Below are 20999 nucleotides of genomic sequence, written 5' to 3' on the forward strand. Positions count from 1 at the left end.
TTGCAGGAGCAGATGCAAACGTTATGAACGTTTGGCTAGCTCAATATGATGACTACTTGATAGTTTAGTGCACCATGCTTAACGGTTAGAATCGGGACTTCCAAGATGTTTTGAACATCATGGACCATATGAGATGTTCCAGGAGTTGAAGTTAATATTTCAAGCAAATACCCGAGTTAAGAGATATGAAGTCTCCAACAAGTTCTATAGCTAAAAAGATGGAGGAGAATTGCTCAACTAGTGAGCAAGTACTTAGATTGTCTGAGTACTACAATCGCTTGAATCAAGTGGGAGTTAATCTTCCAGATAAGATAGTGATTGGCAGAGTTCTCTAGTCACCATCACCAAGTTACTGGAACTTCGTGATAAACTATAATGCAAGGGACGACGAAAATGATTCCCGAGCTCTTCATGATGCTGAAATCGACGAAGGTAGAGATCAATAAAAGAGCATCAAGTGTTGATGATTGATAAGACCACTAGTTTCAAGAAAAGGGCAAAGGGAAAGAAAGGGAACTTCAAGTAGAATGACAAGCAAGTTGTCACTCCCACGAAGAAGCCCAAAGCTGGACCAAAGCCTGAAACTAAGTGCTTCTACTGCAAAAGAAATGGTCACTGGAAGCGGAAATGCCCTGAATATTTGGTGGATAAGAAGGATGGCATAGTGAACAAGGGTATATTTGATATATAGTTTATTGATGTGTACCTTACTAGTGTTTATAGTAGCTTCTGAGTATTTGATACTTGTTCGGTTGCTAAGATTAGTAACTCGAAACAGGAGTTACAGAATAAACAGAAACTAGTTGAGGGTGAAGTGACGATGTGTGTTGGAAGTGGTTCCAAGATTGATATGATCATCATCGCACACTCCCTATACTTTCGGGATTAGTGTTAAACCTAAATAAATGTTATTTGGCGTTTGCGTTGAGCATAAATATGATTTGATCATGTTTATTGCAATACGGTTATTCATTTAAAGCCAGAGAATAATTGTTGTTCTATTTACATGAATAAAACCTTCGATGGTCATACACCCAATGAAAATAGTTTATTGGATCTCGATCGTAGTGATACACATAATCATAATATTGATGCCAAAAGAAGCAAAGTTAATAATGATAGTGCAACTTATTTGTGGCACTGCCGTTTGGGTCATATCGGTGTAAAGCGCATGAAGAAACTCCATAAAGATGGATTTTCGGAATCACTTGGTTATGAATCATTTGATACTTGCGAACCGTGCCTTTTGGGCAAGATGACTAAAACTCCGTTCTCCGGAATAATGGAACGAGCTAGTGACTTATTGGAAATAATACATACTGATGTATACGGTCCAATGAGTGTTGATGCTCGTCGCGGGTATTGTTATTTTCTGACCTTCACAAGATGAATTGAGCAGATATGAGTATATCTACTTAATGGAGCACAAGTCTGAAACATTTGAAAAGTACAAAGAATTTCAGAGTGAAGTGGAGAATCATCATAACAAGAAAATAAAGTTTCTGCAATTTGATCGCGGAGACAAATATTTGAGTTACGAGTTTGGTCTTCAATTAAAACAATGTGGAATAGTTTCACAAACTCATGCCACCTGGAACACCACAGCGCAACGGTGTGTCCGAACTTTGTAACCGCACTTTATTGGATATGGTGCGATCAATGATGTCTCTTACCGATTTACCAATATCATTTTGGGGTTATGCATTAGAGATAGCTGCATTCACGTTTAAATAGGGCACCATCAAAATCCGTTGAGACGACGCCTTATGAACTGTGGTTTGGCAAGAAACCAAAGTTGTCGTTTCTTAAAGTTTTGGGTTGCAATGCTTATGTGAAAAAGTTTCAACCTGATAAGCTCGAACCCAAATCGGAGAAGTGCGTCTTCATAGAATACCCAAAGGAAATTGTTGGGTACACCTTCTATCACAGACCCGAAGGCAAAATCTTTGTTGCTAAGAATGGATCCTTTCTAGAGAAGGAGTTTCTCTCGAAAGAAGTGAGTGGGAGGAAAGTAGAACTTTATGAGGTAAATGTACCTGCTCCCTTATTGGAAAGTAGTTCATCACAGAAATCAGTTCCTGTGATTCCTACACCAATTAGTGAGGAAGCTAATGCTGATGATCATGGAGCTTCAGATAAAGTTACTACCGAACCTCGTAGGTCTTCCAGAATAAGATCCGCACCAAAGTGGTAAGATAATCTTGTTCTAGAAGTCATGTTACTAGACCATGATGAACCTACGAACTATGAGGAAGCGATGATGAGCCCAGATTCCGCGAAATGGCTTGAGGCCATAAAATCTGAGATATGATCCATATATGAGAACAAAGTATGGACTTTGATTGACTTGCTCGATGATCAGCAAGCCATGTTAAATAAATGGATCTTCAAGAGGAAGATGGGCACTGATAGTAGTGTTACTATCTACTAAGCTCGACTTGTTGCGAAAGGTTTTCGACAAGTTCAAGGTGTTGAATACAATGAGATTTTCTCACTCGTATCGATGCTTAAGTCTGTCCGAATCATGTTAGCAATTGTCGCATTTTATGAAATCTGTCAAACGGATGTCAAAACTGCATTCCTTGATGGATTTATTAAAGAAGAGTTGTATATGATGCAACCAGAAGGTTTTTTCAATCCTAAAGGTGCTAACAAAATGTGCAAGCTCCAGCGATCCATCAATGGACTGGTGCAAGCATCTCGGAGTTGGAATATATGTTTTGATGAGTTGATCAAAGCATATGGTTTTATATAGACTTTTGGAAAGGCCTGTATTTACAAGAAAGTGAGTGGGAGCTTTATAGCATTTCTGATATTATATGTGGACGCCATATTGTTGATCGGAAATGATATAGAATTTCTGGATAGCATAAAAGGATACTTGAATAAAAAGTTTTTTCAATGAAAGACCTCGGTGAAGCTGCTTACATATTGAGCATCAAGATCTATTGAGATAGATCAAGACGCTTGATAAGATTTTCAATAAGTACATACCTTGACAAGATTTTGAAGTAGTTCAAAATGGAACAGTCAAAGAAAAAGTTCTTGCCTGTGTTGCAAAGGTATGAAATTGAGTAAGACTCAAATCCCGACCACGGCAGAAAATAGAAAGAGAATGAAAGTCATTCACTATGCATTCAGTCATAGGTTCTATAAAAGTATGCCATGCTATGGACCAGACCTATTGTATACCCTGCCCTGGTTTGGCAAGGGAGTACAATAGTGATCTAATAGTAGATCACTGGACAGCGGTCAAGAATATCCTTAGTAAGGACTAAGGATATGTTTCTCGATTATGGAGGTGATAAAAGAGTTCGTCGTAAAAGTTACATCGATGCAAACTTTTACACTGATCCAGATGACTCTAAGTCTCAATCTGGATACATATTGAAAGTGGGAGCAATTAGCTAGAGTAGCTCCGTGCAGAGCATTGAAGACATAGAATATTTGCAAAATACATACGGCTCTGAATGTGACAGACCCGTTGACTAAACTTCTCTCACGAGCAAAACATGATCATACCTTAGTACTCTTTGGGTCTTAATCACATAGCGATGTAAACTAGATTATTCCCTCTAGTAAACCCTTTGGGTGTTGATCACATGACGATGTGAACTATGGGTATTAATCACATACAGATGTGAATATTGGTGTTAAATCACATGATGATGTGAACTAGATTATTGACTCTAGTGCAAGTGGGAGACTGAAGTAAATATGCCCTAGAGGCAATAATAAAGTTATTATTTATTTCCTTATTTCATGATAAATGTTTATTATTCATGCTAGAATTGTATTAACCGGAAACATAATACATGTGTGAATACATACACAAACATAGTGTCACTAGTATGCCTCTACTTGACTAGCTCGTTAATCAAAGATGGTTAAGTTTCCTAACCATAGACATGAGTTGTCATTTGATTAACGGGATCACATCATTAGAAGAATGATGTGATTGACTTGACCCATTTCGTTAGCCTTAGCACTTGATCGTTTAGTATGTTGCTACTGCTTTCTTCATGACTTATACATGTTCCTATGACTATGAGATTATGCAATATTGATATTGCTTTCTTCATGACTTATACAGGTTCCTGTGACTATGAGATTATGCAACTCCCGTTTACCAGAGGAACACTTTGTGTGCTACCAAACGTCACAACGTAACTGGGTGATTATAAAGGAGCTCTACAGGTGTCTCCGAAGATACATGTTGGGTTGGCGTATTTCGAGATTAGGATTTGTCACTCCGATTGTCGGAGAGGTATCTCTGGGCCCTCTCGGTAATGCACATCACTATAAGCCTTGCAAGCAATGTGACTAATGAGTTAGTTGCAAGATGATGTATTACGGAACGAGTAAAGAGACTTGCCGGTAACGAGATTGAACTAGGTATTGAGATACCGACGATCAAATCTCGGGCAAGTAACATACCGATGACAAAGGGAACAACGTATGTTGTTATGCGGTTTGACCGATAAAGATCTTCGTAGAATATGTGGGAGCCAATATGAGCATCCAGGTTCCGCTATTGGTTATTGACCGGAGACGTGTCTCGGTCATGTCTACATTGTTCTCGAACCCGTAGGGTCCGCACGCTTAAGGTTTCGATGACAGTTATATTATGAGTTTATGAGTTCTGATGTACCGAAGGAGTTCGGAGTCCCGGATGAGATCGATGTATTGGACGACTATATTCGGAGTTCGGAGGAGTCTCAAAATGGTCGAGACGTAAAGATCGATGTATTGGACGACTATATTCGTAGTTCGGAAAGGTTCTGAGTGATTCGGGTATTTTTCGGAGTACCGGAGAGTTACGGGAATTCGCCGGGGAGTATATGGGCCTTATTGGGCCATACGGGAATAGAGGAGAGAGGCCAAAAGGAAGGAGGCCTGCGCCCCCCCTCTGCTCCGAATTGGACAAGGGGGGCAGCCCCCTTTTCCTTCTCCCTCTCCTCCTCTTTCCTTCTCTCCTACTTCAACAAGGAAAGGAGGAGTCCTACTCCCGGTGGGAGTAGGACTCCCCCCTTGGCACGCCTCCTCCCTAGGCCGGCCGCCTCCCCCCTTGCTCCTTTATATACGGGGGCAGGGGGGCACCCCAGAGACACAACAACAATTGATCCCTTGGATCTCTTAGCCGTGTGCGGTGCCCCCCTCCACCATAGTCCACCTCGATAATATTGTAGTGGTGCTTAGGCGAAGCCCTACGACGGTAGAACATCAAGATCGTCACCACGCCGTCGTGCTGACGGAACTCTCCCTCGACACTCGGCTGGATCGGAGTTCGAGGGACGTCATCGAGCTGAACGTGTGCTAGAACTCGGAGGTGCCGTAGTTTCGGTGCTTGATCGGTCGGGCCGTGAAGACGTACGACTACATCAACCGCGTTGTGCTAACGCTTCCGCTTAAGGTCTACGAGGGTACGTGGACAACACTCTCCCCTCTTGTTGCTATGCATCACCATGATCTTGCGTGTGCGTAGGAATTTTTTTGAAATTACTATGTTCCCAACACCTAAAGGTGTGATCACTGTTACTGGTAATCGCAAGAAGGCGAAAGAGTGCTTTCAGAAAGGCTCGAAGATCGCCGATGCTCAGATGGTAGCAGAAGAGTGGCAGGAACACCAGAGAAATGCAGACCCGAGTGATTTGTTGCGAGCCAAGAAGCCCGCTACGGAATCAGCGTTTCAATCGTCCGGTGAGGCAAAGCCAGTTCACATCCACCCGACCGACCCCAATGCTGCTCCGACTAATATCTCCACAACACTCGACCCAAATAGGAAGAAACGCTCATCCAGTTCCTCTATGAGAACTGGGACATCTTTGCATGGAAACCTTCTGACATGCCAGGTGTACCCAGGGGGCTGGCTGAGCACCATCTACGAGTCGATTCAAAGGCAAAACCTGTCAAAGAACATCTGCGACGGTCCGCCGTCCAGAAAAGGAAGTCCATTGGCGAAGAGGTGGCTCGGCTCTTAGCAGCAGAGTTTATCCAAGAGATTTACCACTCTGAGTGGCTCGCCAATGTTGTCATGGTCCCCAAGAAGGACAAGTCACTTCGCATGTGCGTTGACTTTAAACATATCAATCGGGCCTGCCCGAAAGATCATTTTTCTCTCCCCTGCATCGACCAAATAGTCGACTCAACTGCAGGATGTGAGCGGCTGTCTTTCTTAGACGCCTATTTCGGGTACCATCAGATCCGTTTGTATGGACCCGACGAGATCAAAACAGCTTTCATCACCCTATTCGGGTGCTTCTGTTATGTCACTATGCCATTCGGCCTCAAGAATGCCGGAGCCACGTTCATGAGGATGATTCAGAAGTGTTTACTCACTCAAATCAGTCGGAATGTGGAAGCATACATGGATGATATTTTGGTCAAGTCTCGGAAAGGTTCCGACCTGCTGACTGACCTCGCTGAAACATTTGCCAACCTCAGGAGGTATGATATCAAGCTTAATCCATCAAAGTGCACATTCGGAGTTCCTGGCGGAAAATTACTCGGTTTTCTCGTTTCCGAACGAGGAATCAACGCAAATCCATAGAAAGTGGGCACTATACTCCGAATGAAAAGACCTGTGCGTGTGCACGATGTTCAGAAGCTTACTGGTTGTTTGGCCGCTTTAAGTCGATTCATCTCTCGTCTCGGTGAAAAGGCATTGCCTCTTTACCGACTGATGAAGAAGTCAGACAAGTTCGAGTGGACTCCCGAAGCTGATGCAGCGTTTGCAGAGCTAAAAGCTCTGCTTTCCACCCAGCCGGTGCTTGCTGCCCCGATCGGCAAAGAGCCTTTGCTGCTTTACATTGCAGCCACAGGACAAGTCGCTAGTACAGTACTTACGGTCGAGCGGGAAGAAGAAGGGAAAGCCTTCAAAGTTCAGCGCCCAGTATATTACATTTCTGAAGTCCTGACCCCATCGAAGCAAAGATACCCTCATTATCAGAAGCTTGTATATGGGATTTATATGACCACGGAGAAAGTTGCTCACTACTTCTCTGACCATACCATTACAGTCGTCAGTGACGCCCCATTGTCAGAGATTCTGCACAACAGAGATGCAACTTGTCGAGTGGCAAAATGGGCGATTGAACTCCTTCCCCTAGATATCAGATTTGAGGCAAAGAAAGCTATCAAGTCCCAAGCAATAGCAGATTTCCTCGCCGAGTGGACTGAACAGCAACTGTCGACTCAAGTTCACTCGGAGCACTAGACCATGTTCTTTGATGGCTCTAAGATGCTGAATGGTTCTGGTGCTGGGGTAGGGTTGGTTTCCCCCCGAGGAGATAAGCTCAGATATGTACTCCAGATTCACTTTGATTCCTCCAACAATGAAGCAGAATACGAAGCACTTTTGTACGGGTTGCGTATGGCCATTTCACTTGGCGTTCGTCGCCTCATGGTCTATGGAGACTCGGATTTGGTGGTTAACCAAGTGATGAAGGAGTGGGACGTCAGAAGCCCAGCTATGACTGGTTACTGCAATGCAGTAAGAAAGCTGGAGAAGAGGTTCGAGGGGTTAGAGCTTCACCATGTACCCCGACTGAAGAATCAAGCAGCCGATGATTTGGCAAAGATAGGTTCCAAGAGAGAAGCCATTCCCAGTGGTGTGTTTTTGGAGCATATCCACGCGACCGTCGGTTCAAGAGGACCCTTTCACCGAAGAAGCCCCGCAGCCGAAAAGTGCCACGGATCCGACTGAAGTCGAGGTTCCAGCCGTGGTCGACCTGATCATGGAAGTTTTGGTTATCACTCCTGACTGGACAGTGCCTTACATCGCATACATCCTAAGGAAAGAGCTCCCAAAGAATGAAGAAGAGGCTCGACAGATCGTTCGTCGATCCAAGGCCTTTACTGTCATGAAGGGACAGTTGTACAAAGAAATCGCGACGGGAGCCAGTCAGAAATGCATAACGCCAGAAGAGGGTCGGATAATTCTTGACGATATCCACTCGGGGACCTGTGGCCACCATGCGTCCTCCCGGACCATCGTGGCTAAAGCATACTGAGCGGGTTTTTACTGGCCCAGAGCAAATGAAATGGCGAAAGAGATAGTCGATAAGTGCGAAGGATTCCAGTTCTACTCCAATCTGTCGCACAAGCCCGCCTCAGCCTTGAAGACCATCCCACTCGTCTGGCCCTTCGCTGTCTGGGGATTGGATATGGTTGGACCACTGAGAACTGGCAGGAGTGGTTTCACCCATGTACTGGTGGCAGTCGACAAGTTCACTAAGTGGATCAAAGCAAAACCCATCAAGAGTCTCGATGTCGGCACTGCGATCAGCTTCATCAAAGAATTGATATTCAGATATGGAGTTCCACATAGCATCATCACTGATAATGGGTCAAACTTCGATTCCGACCAATTCAAAGCCTTTTGTGCTTCTCAAGGCACACTAGTCGACTACGCTTCCGTCGCTCACCCCCAGACGAATGGACAAGCAGAAAGAGCAAATGGCCTAATTCTCAAAGGACTGAAACCCCGGTTGATGCGCGATCTCAAACACGCAGCAGGTGCGTGGGTCGACGAACTTCCATCAGTTCTTTGGGGACTGAGGACTACTCCCAATCGGTCGACTGGGAGAACTCCATTCTTTCTCGTCTATGGAGCAGAAGCCGTTCTTCCGAGTGACCTGCTTCACAATGCACCCCGAGTCGAGCTCTACTCTGAAGATGAAGCAGAACAAGCACGAAAAGACGCAGTCGACCTTCTAGAAGAAGAAAGAGAGATGGCCTTGATCAGATCGACCATCTATCAGCAGGACTTGTGTCGATTCCATGCCAGAAACATGAAGAGTCGAGCCTTCCAAGAAGGAGATTTGGTCCTCCGAGTGGATCAACAGAAGCCACATAAACTTTCCCCTACTTGGGAAGGCCCCTTCATTGTCACCAAAGTTCTCCACAATGGAGCATACTGTCTGTACAATGTCGGTCGCCAGATTGATGAGCCACGGGCTTGGAATGCGGATCTGCTCCACCCCTTTTACTCTTAAGTACTCACTTGGATGAGATGTAATAAAAGTACTCTTGTAGTTTGTTTATCAAAGACAAAAGTGTTCTAAGCAAATAAGATGCATAAACATGATAAACATCACATGCAATCAAATAGTGACATGATATGGCCAATATCATTTTGCTCCTTTTGATCTCCATCTTTGGGCTCCATGATCATCATCGTCACCGGCATGACACCATGATCTCCATCATCATGATCTCCATCATCGTGTCTTCATGAAGTTGTCTCGCCAACTATTACTTCTACTACTATAGCTACCGGTTAGCAATAAAGTAAAGTAATTACATGGCGTTGTTTAATGACACGCAGGTCATACAATAAATTAAGACAACTCCTATGGCTCCTGCCGGTTGTCATACTCATCGACATGCAAGTCGTGATTCCTATTACAAGAACATGATCAATCTCATACATCACATATCATTCATCACATTCTTCTTGGCCATATCACATCACATAGCATACCCTGCAAAAACAAGTTAGACGTCCTCTAATTGTTGTTTGCATATTTTACGTGCCTGCTATGGGTTTCTAGCAAGAACGTTTCTTACCTACGCAAAACCACAACGTGATATGCCAATTGCTATTTACCCTTCATAAGGACCCTTTTCATCGAATCCGTTCTGACTAAAGTGGGAGAGACTGGCACCCGCTATCCACCTTATGCACCAAGTGCATGTCAGTCGGTGGAACCTGTCTCACGTAAGAGTACGTGTAAGGTCGGTCCAGGCCGCTTCATCCCACAATACCGTCAAAACAAGATTGGACTAGTAACGGTAAGCATATTGAACAAAATCAATGCCCACAACTACTTTGTGTTCTACTCGTGCAAAGAATCTACACAATAGACCTAGCTCATGATGCCACTGTTGGGGAACGTAGCAGAAATTCAAAATTTTCCTACGTGTCACCAAGATCTATCTATGGAGAAACCAGCAACGTGGGGAAGGAGAGTGCATCTACATACCCTTGTAGATCGCTAAGCGGAAGCGTTCAAGAGAACGGGGTTGAAGCAGTCGTACTCATCGTGATCCAAATCACCGGAGATCCTAGTGCCGAACGGACGGCACCTCCGCGTTCAACACACGTACAGCCCGGTGACGTCTCCCATGCCTTCATCCAGCAAGGAGAGAGGGAGAGGTTGAGGAAGACTCTGTCCAGCAGCAGCACAACGGCGTGGTGGTGGTGGAGGAGCGTGGTAATCCTGCAGGGCTTCTCCAAGCACCGCGAGAGAGGAGAAGGGAGAGGTAGGGCTGCGCCTGGAGAGGTGAAAACTCCTGTGTTGGCAGCCCTCAAGACCTCAACTATATATAGGGGAGAGGGAGGGGGGTGCGCCCCCCTTAGGGTCTCCACCCCAAGGGGTGCGGCAGCCACAATCCCATCTAGGGTGGCGGCCAAGGGGGGGGAGAGGGGAAACTTGCCCCCCAAGTTAGGTGGGTGAGCCCCCTCCACCAAACCCTAGGCGCCTTGGGCCCTTGTGGGGGGGCGCACCAGCCAACCTGGGGCTGGTCCCCTCCCACACTTGGCCCATGCAGCCCTCCGGGGCCGGTGGCCCCACTTGGTGGACCCACGTGACCCTCGGTGGTCCCGGTACGTTACTGATAAAACCTGAAACTTTTCCGGTGACCAAAACAGGACTTCCCGTATATAAATCTTTACCTCCGGACCATTCCGGAACTCCTTGTGACGTCCGGGATCTCATCCGGGACTCCGAACAACATTCGCTAACCACATACAAACTTCCTTTATAACCCTAGTGTCATCGAACCTTAAGTGTGTAGACCCTACGGGTTCGGGAACCATGTAGACATGACCGAGACGTTCTCCGTTCAATAACCAACTGCGGGATCTGGATACCCATGTTGGCTCCCACATGTTCCACGATGATCTCATCGGATGAACCACGATGTCGAGGATTCGATCAATCACGTATACAATTCCCTTTGTCTAGCGGTATTGTACTTGCCCGACATTGAATCGTCGGTATGCCGATACCTTGTTCAATCTCGTTACCGGCAAGTCTCTTTACTCGTTCCGTAACACATCATCCCGTGATCAACCCCTTGGTCACATTGTGCACATTATGATGATGTCCTACCGAGTGGGCCCAGAGATACCTCTCTGTTTACACGGAGTGACAAATCCCAGTCTCGATTCGTGCCAACCCAACAAACACTTCCGAAAATACCCGTAGTGCACCTTTATAGCCACCCAGTTACGTTGTGACGTTTGGTGCACCCAAAGCATTCCTACGGTATCCGAGAGTTGCGCAATCTCAGGGTCTAAGGAAATGATACTTGACATTAGAAAAGCTTTAGCATACGAACTACACGATCTTTGTACTAGGCTTAGGATTGGGTCTTGTCCATCACATCATTCTCCTAATGATGTGATCCCGTTATCAACGACATCCAATGTCCATGGTCAGGAAACCGTAACCATCTGTTGATCAACGAGCTAGTCAACTAGAGGCGTACTAGGGACATGGTGTTGTCTATGTACCCACACATGTATCTGAGTTTCCTATCAATACAATTATAGCATGGATAATAAACGATTATCATGAACAAGGAAATATAATTATAATAACTAATTTATTATTACCTCTAGGGCATATTTCCAACAGTCTCCCACTTGCACTAGAGTCAATAATCTAGTTCACATCGCCATGTGATTAACACTCACAGGTCACATCACCATGTGACCAACATCCAAAGAGTTTACTAGTGTCAGTAAACTAGTTCACATCATCATGTGATTAAGACTCAATGAGTTCTGGGGTTTGATCATGTTTTGCTTGTGAGAGAGGTTTTAGTCATAGGGTCTGCAACATTCAGATCCGTATGTACTTCACAAATCTCTAGGTCATATTGTAAATGCTGCTTCCACGCTCCACTTAGAGCTATTCCAAATGGTTGCTCCACTATACATATCTGGTTTGCTACTCAGAGTCACTCGGATAGGTGTTAAAGCTTGCATCGACGTAACCCTTTACGCCGAACTCTTTATCACCTCCATAATCGAGAAACATGTCCTTATTTACTCCAAGGACAATTTTTGACCGCTGTCCAATGATCCCCATTCCTGAATCAGTCTTGTACCCCTTGACTGACTCATGGCAAGGCACACTTCCGGTGCGGTACACAGCATAGCATACTATAGAGCCTACGTCTGAAGCATAGGGGACGACCTTCGTCCTTTCTCTCTCTTCTGCCATGGTCGAGCTTTAACTCTTAACTTCATACCTTACAACTCAGGCAAGAACTCCTTCTTTGACTGATCCATCTTGAACACCTTCAAGATCATGTCAAGGTATGTGCTCATTTGAAAGTACCATTGAGCGTTTTTGATCTATCCTCATAGATCTTAATGCTCAATGTTCAAGTAGCTTAATCCAGGTTTTCCATTGAAAAACACCTTTCAAACAACCCTATATGCTTTCCAGAAATTCTACATAATTTCTGATCAACAATATGTCAACAACATATACTCATCAGAAATTCTATAGTGCTCCCACTCACTTCTTTGGAAATACAAGTTTCTCATAAACTTTGTATAAACCCAAAATCTTTGATCATCTCATCAAAGCGTACATTGCAACTCCGAGATGCTTACTCCAGTCCTTAGAAGGATTGCTGGAGCTTTACATACTAGTTAGCGTCTTCCAGGATTGTCAAAACTTTCTGGTTGTATCACATACAACCTTTCCTCAAGTATTACATCGAGGAAACAACGTTTTTTGACATCCTATATGCAAGATTTCATAAATAATGCAGTAACTGCTAATCTAATTCCAACAGACTCTTAGCATCGCTACGAATGAGAAAGTCTCATCGCAGTCAACTCTTTGAACTTGTCAGAAAACATCTTAACGACAAGTCGAGCTTTCTTAATGGTGATACTTACCATCATTGTCTGTCTTTCTTTTAAAATCCATCTATACCCAATAGCCTTACAACCATCAAGTATTTCTTCCAAAGTCATGGATCCTTTCTCGGATTTTATGGCCTCGAGCCATTCGTCGGAATCCGGGCCCACCATCGCTTCTCCATAGCTCGTAGGTTCATTGTTGTCTGGCAACATGACCTCCAAGACAGGATTACTGTACCACTCTGAAGCAGTACCTGTCCTTGTCGTCCTACGAGGTTTGGCAGTGACTTGATCCGAAGCATTATGATCACTATCATCAGCTTCCACTTCAATTGGTGTAGGTGCCACAGGAACAACTTCCTGTGCCCTGCTACACACTAGTTGAAGTGATGGTTCAACAACCTCATCAAGTCTCCACCATCCTCCCACTCAATTCTTTCAAGAGAAACTTTTCCTCGAGAAAGTACCCGATTCAAGGAACAATCCTTTTGCTTCCGGATCTGAAATAGGAGGTTTACCCAACCACTTTGGGTGTCCTATGAAGATGCATTTTATCCGCTTTGGGTTCGAGCTTATCAATCTGAAACTTTTCACATAAGCGTCGCAGCCCCAATCTTTTAAGAAACAACAACTAGGTTTCTCCAAACCATAGTTCAAACGGTGTCGTCTCAATGAAATTACGTGGTGCCCTATTAAAGTGAGTGCGGTTGTCTCTAATGCCTAACCCATGAACGATAGTGGTAATTCAATAAGAGACATCATGGTACGCACCATATCCAATAGGGTGCAACTATGATGTCCGGACACACCATCACACTATGGTGTTCCAGGCGGTATTAATTGTGAAACAATTTCCACAATGTCTTAATTGCGTGCCAAAGCTCGTAACTCAGATACTCATCTCTATGATCATATCATAGACATTTTATCCTCTTGTCACGAAGATCTTCAACTTCACTCTGAAATTACTTGAACCTTTCAATAATTCAGATTTGTGTTTCATCAAGTAAATATACTCAACATCTACTCAAATCATCTGTGAAGTAAGAACATAACGATATTCACTGCATGCCTCAGCACTCATTGGACTGCACACATCAAAATGTGTTACTTCCAACAAGTTGCTATCTTGTTCCATCTTACTGAAAAATGGGGCTTTTCAGTCATCTTGCCCATGTGGTATGATTTGCATATCTCAAGTGATTCAAAATCAAGTGAGTCCAAACGATCCATCTGCATGGAGTTTCTTCATGCGTATACACCAATAGACATGGTTCGCATGTCTCAAACTTTTCAAAACGAGTGAGTCCAAAGATCCATCAACATGGAGCTTCTTCATGCGTTTTATACCAATATGACTTACATGGCAGTGCCACAAGTAAGTGGTACTATCCTATATCTTTTGGCATGAAAATGTGTATCACTACGATCGAGATTCAACAAACCATTCCTTTTGGGTGCAAGACCATTGAAGATATTATTCAAATAAACAGAGTAACCATTATTCTCCTTAAATGAATAACCGTATTGCGATAGACATAATCCAATCATGTCTATGCTCAACGCAAACACCAAATACCAATTATTTAGGTTTAACATCAATCTCGATGGTAGAGGGAGCGTGTGATGCTTGATCACATCAACCTTGGAAACACTTCCAACACATATCGTCAGCTCACCTTTAGCTAGTCTCCGTTTATTCCGTAGCTTTTATTTCGAGTTACTAACACTTAGCAACCGAACCGGTATCTAATACCCTGGTGCTACCAGGAGTACTAGTAAAGTACACATTAACATAATGTATATCCAATATAATTCTATCGACCTTGCCTGCCTTCTTATCTACCAAGTATCTAGGGTGATTTTGCTTCAGTGTACGTTCCTCTCATCGCAGAAGCACTTAGTCTCGGGTTTGGGTTTGACCTTGGGTTTTTTCACTGGAGCAGCAACTGATTTGCCGTTTCAGGAAGTACCCCTTCTTTCCCTTGCCCTTCTTGAAACTAGTGGTTTCACTAACCATCAACAATTGATGCTCCTTCTTGATGTCTACTTTCATGGTGTCAAACATCATGAATACCTCAAGGATCATCATATCTATCCCTGATATTTTATAGTTCATCACGAAGCTCTAGCAGCTTGGTGGCAATGACTTTGGAGAAACATCACTATCTCATCTGGAAGATCAACTCCCACTCGATTCAAGTGATTGTTGCACTCACACAATCTGAGTACAAGCTCAACGATTGAGATCTTCTCCCTTAGTTTGTAGGCTAGAAAACTCGTCGGAGGTCTCATACCTCTTGACGTGGGCACGAGCCTGAAATCTGAATTTCAGCTCTTGGAACATCTCATATGTTCTGTGACATTTCAAAAATGTCTTCGGTGCCTCAACTCTAAACCGTTCAATTGAACTATCACGTAGTTATCAAAACGTGTATATCCGATGTTCGCAACATCCACAGACGACGTTCGAGGTTCAGCACACTGAGCAGTGCATTAAGTGTTGGAAATATGCCCTAGAGGCAATAATAAAAGGGTTATTATTATATTTCCTTGTTCATGATAATTGTCTTTTATTCATGTTGTAACTGTATTATCTGGAAATCGTAATACACGTGTGAATACACAGACCATAACATGTCCCTAGTGAGCCTCTAGTTGACTAGCTCGTTGGTCAACAGATAGTCATGGTTTCCTGACTATGGACATTAGATGTCATTGACAATGGGATCACATCATTAGGAGAATGATGTGATGGACAAGACCCAATCCTAAGCATAGCACAAGATCCTATAGTTCGTTTTGCTAGAGCTTTTTCAATGTCAAGTATCTCTTCCTTAGACCATGAGATTGTGTAACTCCCGGATACCGTAAGAGTGCTTTGGGTGTACCAAACGTCACAACGTAACTGAGTGACTATAAAGGTGCACTATAGGTATCTCCAAAAGTGTCTGTTGGGTTGACACGGATCGAGACTGGGATTTGTCACTCCGTATGACGGAGAGGTATCTCTGGGCCCACTCGGTAATGCATCATCATAATGAGCTCAAAGGGACCAAGTGTTTGCTCACGGGATCATGCATTACGGTACGAGTAAAGTGACTTGCCGGTAACGAGACTGAATGAGGTATTGGGATACCAACGATCGAGTCTCGGGCATGTAATGTACCGATTGACAAAGGGAATTGTATACGGGGTTGTTCGAATCCTCGACATCGTGGTTCATCCGATGAGATCATCAAGGAGCATGTGGGAGCCAACATGGGTATCCAGATCCCACTGTTGGTTATTGCCCGAGAGCCGTCTCGGTCATGTCTACGTGTCTCCCGAACCCGTAGGGTCTACACACTTAAGGTTCGGTGATGCTAGGGTTGTATGAATATGAGTATGCAGCATACCGAATGTTGTTCGGAGTCCGGGATGAGATCTCGGACGCCACGAGGAGTTCCTGAATGGTCCGGAGGTGAAGAATTATATATAGGAAGTGATATTTCAGCCATCGGGAAAGTTTCGGGGTCGCCCGGTATTGTACCGGGCGACCCCGAAACGGTCCCGGGGGTCCACCGGGTGGGGCCACCCATCCCGGAGGGCCCCAAGGGCTGAAGTGGGGAGGGGAACCATCCCATAGTGAGCTGGTGCGCCCCCCTTGGCCCACCCCCTGCGCCTAGGGTTGAAACCCTAGGGTGGGGGGCGCCCCACTTGCCTTGGGGGGGTACTCCACCCCCTTGGCCGCCGCCCCCCTTGGGAGATTGGATCTCCCAGGGCCGGCGCCCCCCCTTGGGGGCCTATATAAAGGGAGGGGGAGGGGGCAGCCGCACCCTGAAGTTCTGGCGCCTCCCTCCCCCTGCTACACCTCTTCCTCCTCCGTCACGTGCTTGGCGAAGCCCTGCCGGAGTGCTGCTGTTCCACCACCACCACGCCGTTGTGCTGCTGCTGGAGCCATCATCATCAAGCTCTCCTTCCCCCTTGCTGGATCAAGAAGGAAGACACGTCATCCGCTTCGTACGTGTGTTGAACGCGGAGGTGTCGTCCGTTCGGCGCTAGGATCTCCGGTGATAGGATCACGACGAGAACTACTACTTCAACCCCGTTCTTTTGAACGCTTCCGCTCGCGATCTACAAAGTGGTATGTAGATGCATCTCCCATGACTCGTTGCTTAGATGAACTCATAGATGGATCTTGGTGAAACCGTAGGAAAGATTTTAATTTTCTGCAACGTTCCCCAACAGTGGCATCATGAGCTAGGTCTATGCGTAGTTCTCTATTGCACGAACACAATTTTGTTGTGGGCGTAGATCTTGTCAACTTGCTTGCCGCTACTAGTCTTATCTTGCTTCAGCGTTATTGTGGGATGAAGTGGCCCGGACCAACCTTACACGTACGCTTACGTGAGACAGGTTCCACCGACTGACATGCACTAGTTGCATAAGGTGGCTGGCGGGTGTCTGTCTCTCCCACTTTAGTTGGAGCGGATTTGATGAAAAGGGTCCTTATGAAGGGTAAATAGAAGTTGACAAAATCACGTTGTGGTTATTCGTAGGTAAGAAAACGTTCTTGCTAGAACCCAATTGCAGCCACGTAAAAGATGCAACAACAATTAGAGGACGTCTAACTTGTTTTTGCAGCAATTGTCATTTGATGTGATATGGCCAGAAGTTGTGATGAATGATGAATGATATATTGTGATGTATGAGATCATGTTCTTGTAATAGGAATCACGACTTGCATGTCGATGAGTATGACAACCAGCAGGAGCCATAGGAGTTGTCTTTATTTTTTGTATGACCTGCGTGTCATTGAAGAACGCCATGTAAATTACTTTACTTTATTGCTAAACGCGTTAGCCATAGAAGTAGAAGTAGTCGTTGGCGTGACAACTTCATGAAGACACAATGATGGAGTCATGATGATGGAGATCATGGTGTCATGCCGGTGACGAAGATGATCATGGAGCCCCGAAGATGGAGATCGAAGGAGCTATATGATAATGGCCATATCACGTCACTACTATATAATTGCATGTGATGTTTATTATGTTTTATGCATCTTGTTTACTTAGAACGGCGGTAGTAAATAAGATGATCCCTTATAATAATTTCAAGAAAGTGTTCCCCCTAACTATGCACCGTTGCTAAAGTTTGTCGTTTCGAAGCACCACGTGATAATCGGGTGTGATAGATCCTTACGTTCACATACAATGGGTGTAATACAGATTTACACATGCAAAACACTTAGGGTTAACTTGACAAGCCTACCATGTACAGACATGGCCTCGGAACACAGAGACCGAAAGGTCGAACACGAGTCGTATGGAAGATACGATCAACATGGAGATGTTCACCGACGATGACCAATCCGTCTCACGTTATGATCGGACATGGCCTAGTCGACTCGGATCGTGTAACACTTAGATGACTAGAGGGATGTCTAATCTGAGTGGGAGTTCATTATAATAATTTGATAAGATGAACTTAATTATCATGAACTTAGTCTAAAACATTTGCAAATATGTCTTGTAGATCAAATGACTGCCGCTCATGTCAACATGAACTTCAACGCGTTCCTAGAGAAAACCAAGCTGAAAGATGATGGCAGCAACTATACGGACTGGGTCCGGAACCTGAGGATCATCCTCATAGCTGCCAGGAAACAATATGTCCTAGAAGGACCGCTAGGTGATGCACCCGTCCCAGAGAACCAAGACATTATGAATGCTTGGCAGTCTCGCGCTGATGATTACTCCCTCGTTCAGTGCGGCATGCTTTACAGCTTAGAACCGGGGCTCCAAAAGCGTTTTGAGCAACATGGAGCATATGAGATGTTCAAGGAGCTAAAACTAGTTTTCCAAGCTCATGCCCGGGTCGAGAGATATGAAGTCTCCGACAAGTTCTATAGTTGTAAGATGGAGGAAAATAGTTCTGTCAGTGAGCATATACTCAAAATGTCTGGGTTGCACAACCGCCTGTCCCAGCTAGACATTAACCTCCCGGATGAGGCGGTTATTGATAGAATCCTTCAGTCGCTCCCACCAAGCTACAAGAGCTTTGTGATGAACTACAATATGCAGGGGATGGTGAAGACCATTCCTGAAGTATTTTCAATGCTGAAGTAAGCAGAGGTTGAAATCAAGAAAGAACATCAAGTGTTGATGGTCAATAAGACCACTAAGTTCAAGAAGGGCAAGGGTAAGAAGAACTTCAAGAAGGACGGCAAAGATGTTGCCGCGCCCGGTAAGCCAGTTGCCGGGAAGAAGTCAAAGAATGGACCCAAGCCTGAAACTGAGTGCTTTTATTGCAAGGGGAAGGGTCACTGGAAGCGGAACTGCCCCAAATACTTAGCGGACAAGAAGGCCGGCAACACTAAATGTATATTTGATATACATGTAATTGATGTGTACCTTACCAGTACTCGTAGTAACTCCTGGGTATTTGATACCGGTGCCGTTGCTCACATTTGTAACTCACAGCAGGAGCTGCGGAATAAGCGGAGACTGGCGAAGGACGAGGTGACGATGCGCGTCGGGAATGGTTCCAAGGTCGATGTGATCGCCGTCGGCATGCTACCTCTACATTTACCTACGGGATTAGTTTTAAACCTCAATAATTGTTATTTAGTGCCAAGTTTGAGCATGAACATTGTATCTGGATCTCATTTAATACGAGATGGCTACTCATTTAAATCTGAGAATAATGGTTGTTCTATTTATATGAGAGATATGTTTTATGGTCATGCCCCAATGGTCAATGGTTTATTCTTAATGAATCTCGAACGTAATGTTACACATATTCATAGCATGAATACCAAAAGATGTAAAGTTGATAATGATAGTCCCACATACTAGTGGCACTGCCGCCTTGGTCACATTGGTGTCAAGCGCATGAAGAAGCTCCATGCTGATGGACTTTTAGAGTCTCTCGATTATGAATCATTTGACACATGCGAACCATGCCTCATGGGCAAAATGACCAAGACCCCGTTCTCCGGAACAATGGAGCGAGCAACCAACTTGTTGGAAATCATACATACCGATGTGTGCGGTCCAATGAGCGTTGAGGCTCGCGGAGGATATCGTTATATTCTCACTCTCACTGATGACTTGAGTAGATATGGGTATGTCTACTTGATGAAACACAAGTCTGAGACCTTTGAAAAGTTCAAGGAATTTCAGAATGAAGTAGAGAATCAACGTGACCGAAAGATAAAATTCTTACGATCGGATCGTGGAGGAGAATATTTAAGTCACGAATTTGGTACACACTTAAGAAAATGTGGAATCGTTTCACAACTCACGCCGCCTGGAACACCTCAGCGTAACGGTGTGTCCGAACATCGTAATCGCACTCTATTGGATATGGTGCGATCTATGATGTCTCTTACCGATTTACCGCTATCATTTTGGGGATACGCTCTAGAGACAGCTACATTCACTTTAAATAGGGCACCGTCTAAATCCGTTGAGACGACACCGTATGAATTATGGTTTGGGAACAAACCTAAGCTGTTGTTTCTAAAAGTTTGGGGATGCGATGCTTATGTCAAGAAACTTCAACCTGAAAAGCTCGAACCCAAGTCGGAAAAATGCGTCTTCATAGGGTACCCTAAAGAAACCATTGGGTATACCTTCTACCTAAGATCCGAGGGCAAGATCTTTGTTGCCAAGAACGGATCCTTTCTGGAAAAAGAGTTTCTCTCGAAAGAAATAAGTGGGAGGAAAGTAGAACTCGATGAAGTACTACCTCTTGAACGGGATAGTAGTGCAGCTCAGGAAAATGTTCCTGTGATGCCTCCACCAACTGAAGAGGAAAATAATGATGATGATCAAGGTACTTCAGATCAAGTTGCTACTGAACTTTGTAGGTCCACAAGGACACGTTCCGCACCAGAGTGGTACGGCAACCCTGTCCTGGAAATCATGTTGTTGGACAACGGTGAACCTTCGAACTATGAAGAAGCAATGGCGGGCCCAGATTCCAACAAATGGCTTGAAGCCATGAAATCCGAGATAGAATCCATGTATGAAAACAAAGTATGGACTTTGACAGACTTGCCCGATGAACGGTGAGCAATAGAAAACAAATGGATCTTTAAGAAGAAGACGGACGCGGATGG

This window comes from Triticum dicoccoides, chromosome 5B (assembly GCF_002162155.2).
Source record: "Triticum dicoccoides isolate Atlit2015 ecotype Zavitan chromosome 5B, WEW_v2.0, whole genome shotgun sequence".
NCBI lineage: Eukaryota > Viridiplantae > Streptophyta > Magnoliopsida > Poales > Poaceae > Triticum > Triticum dicoccoides.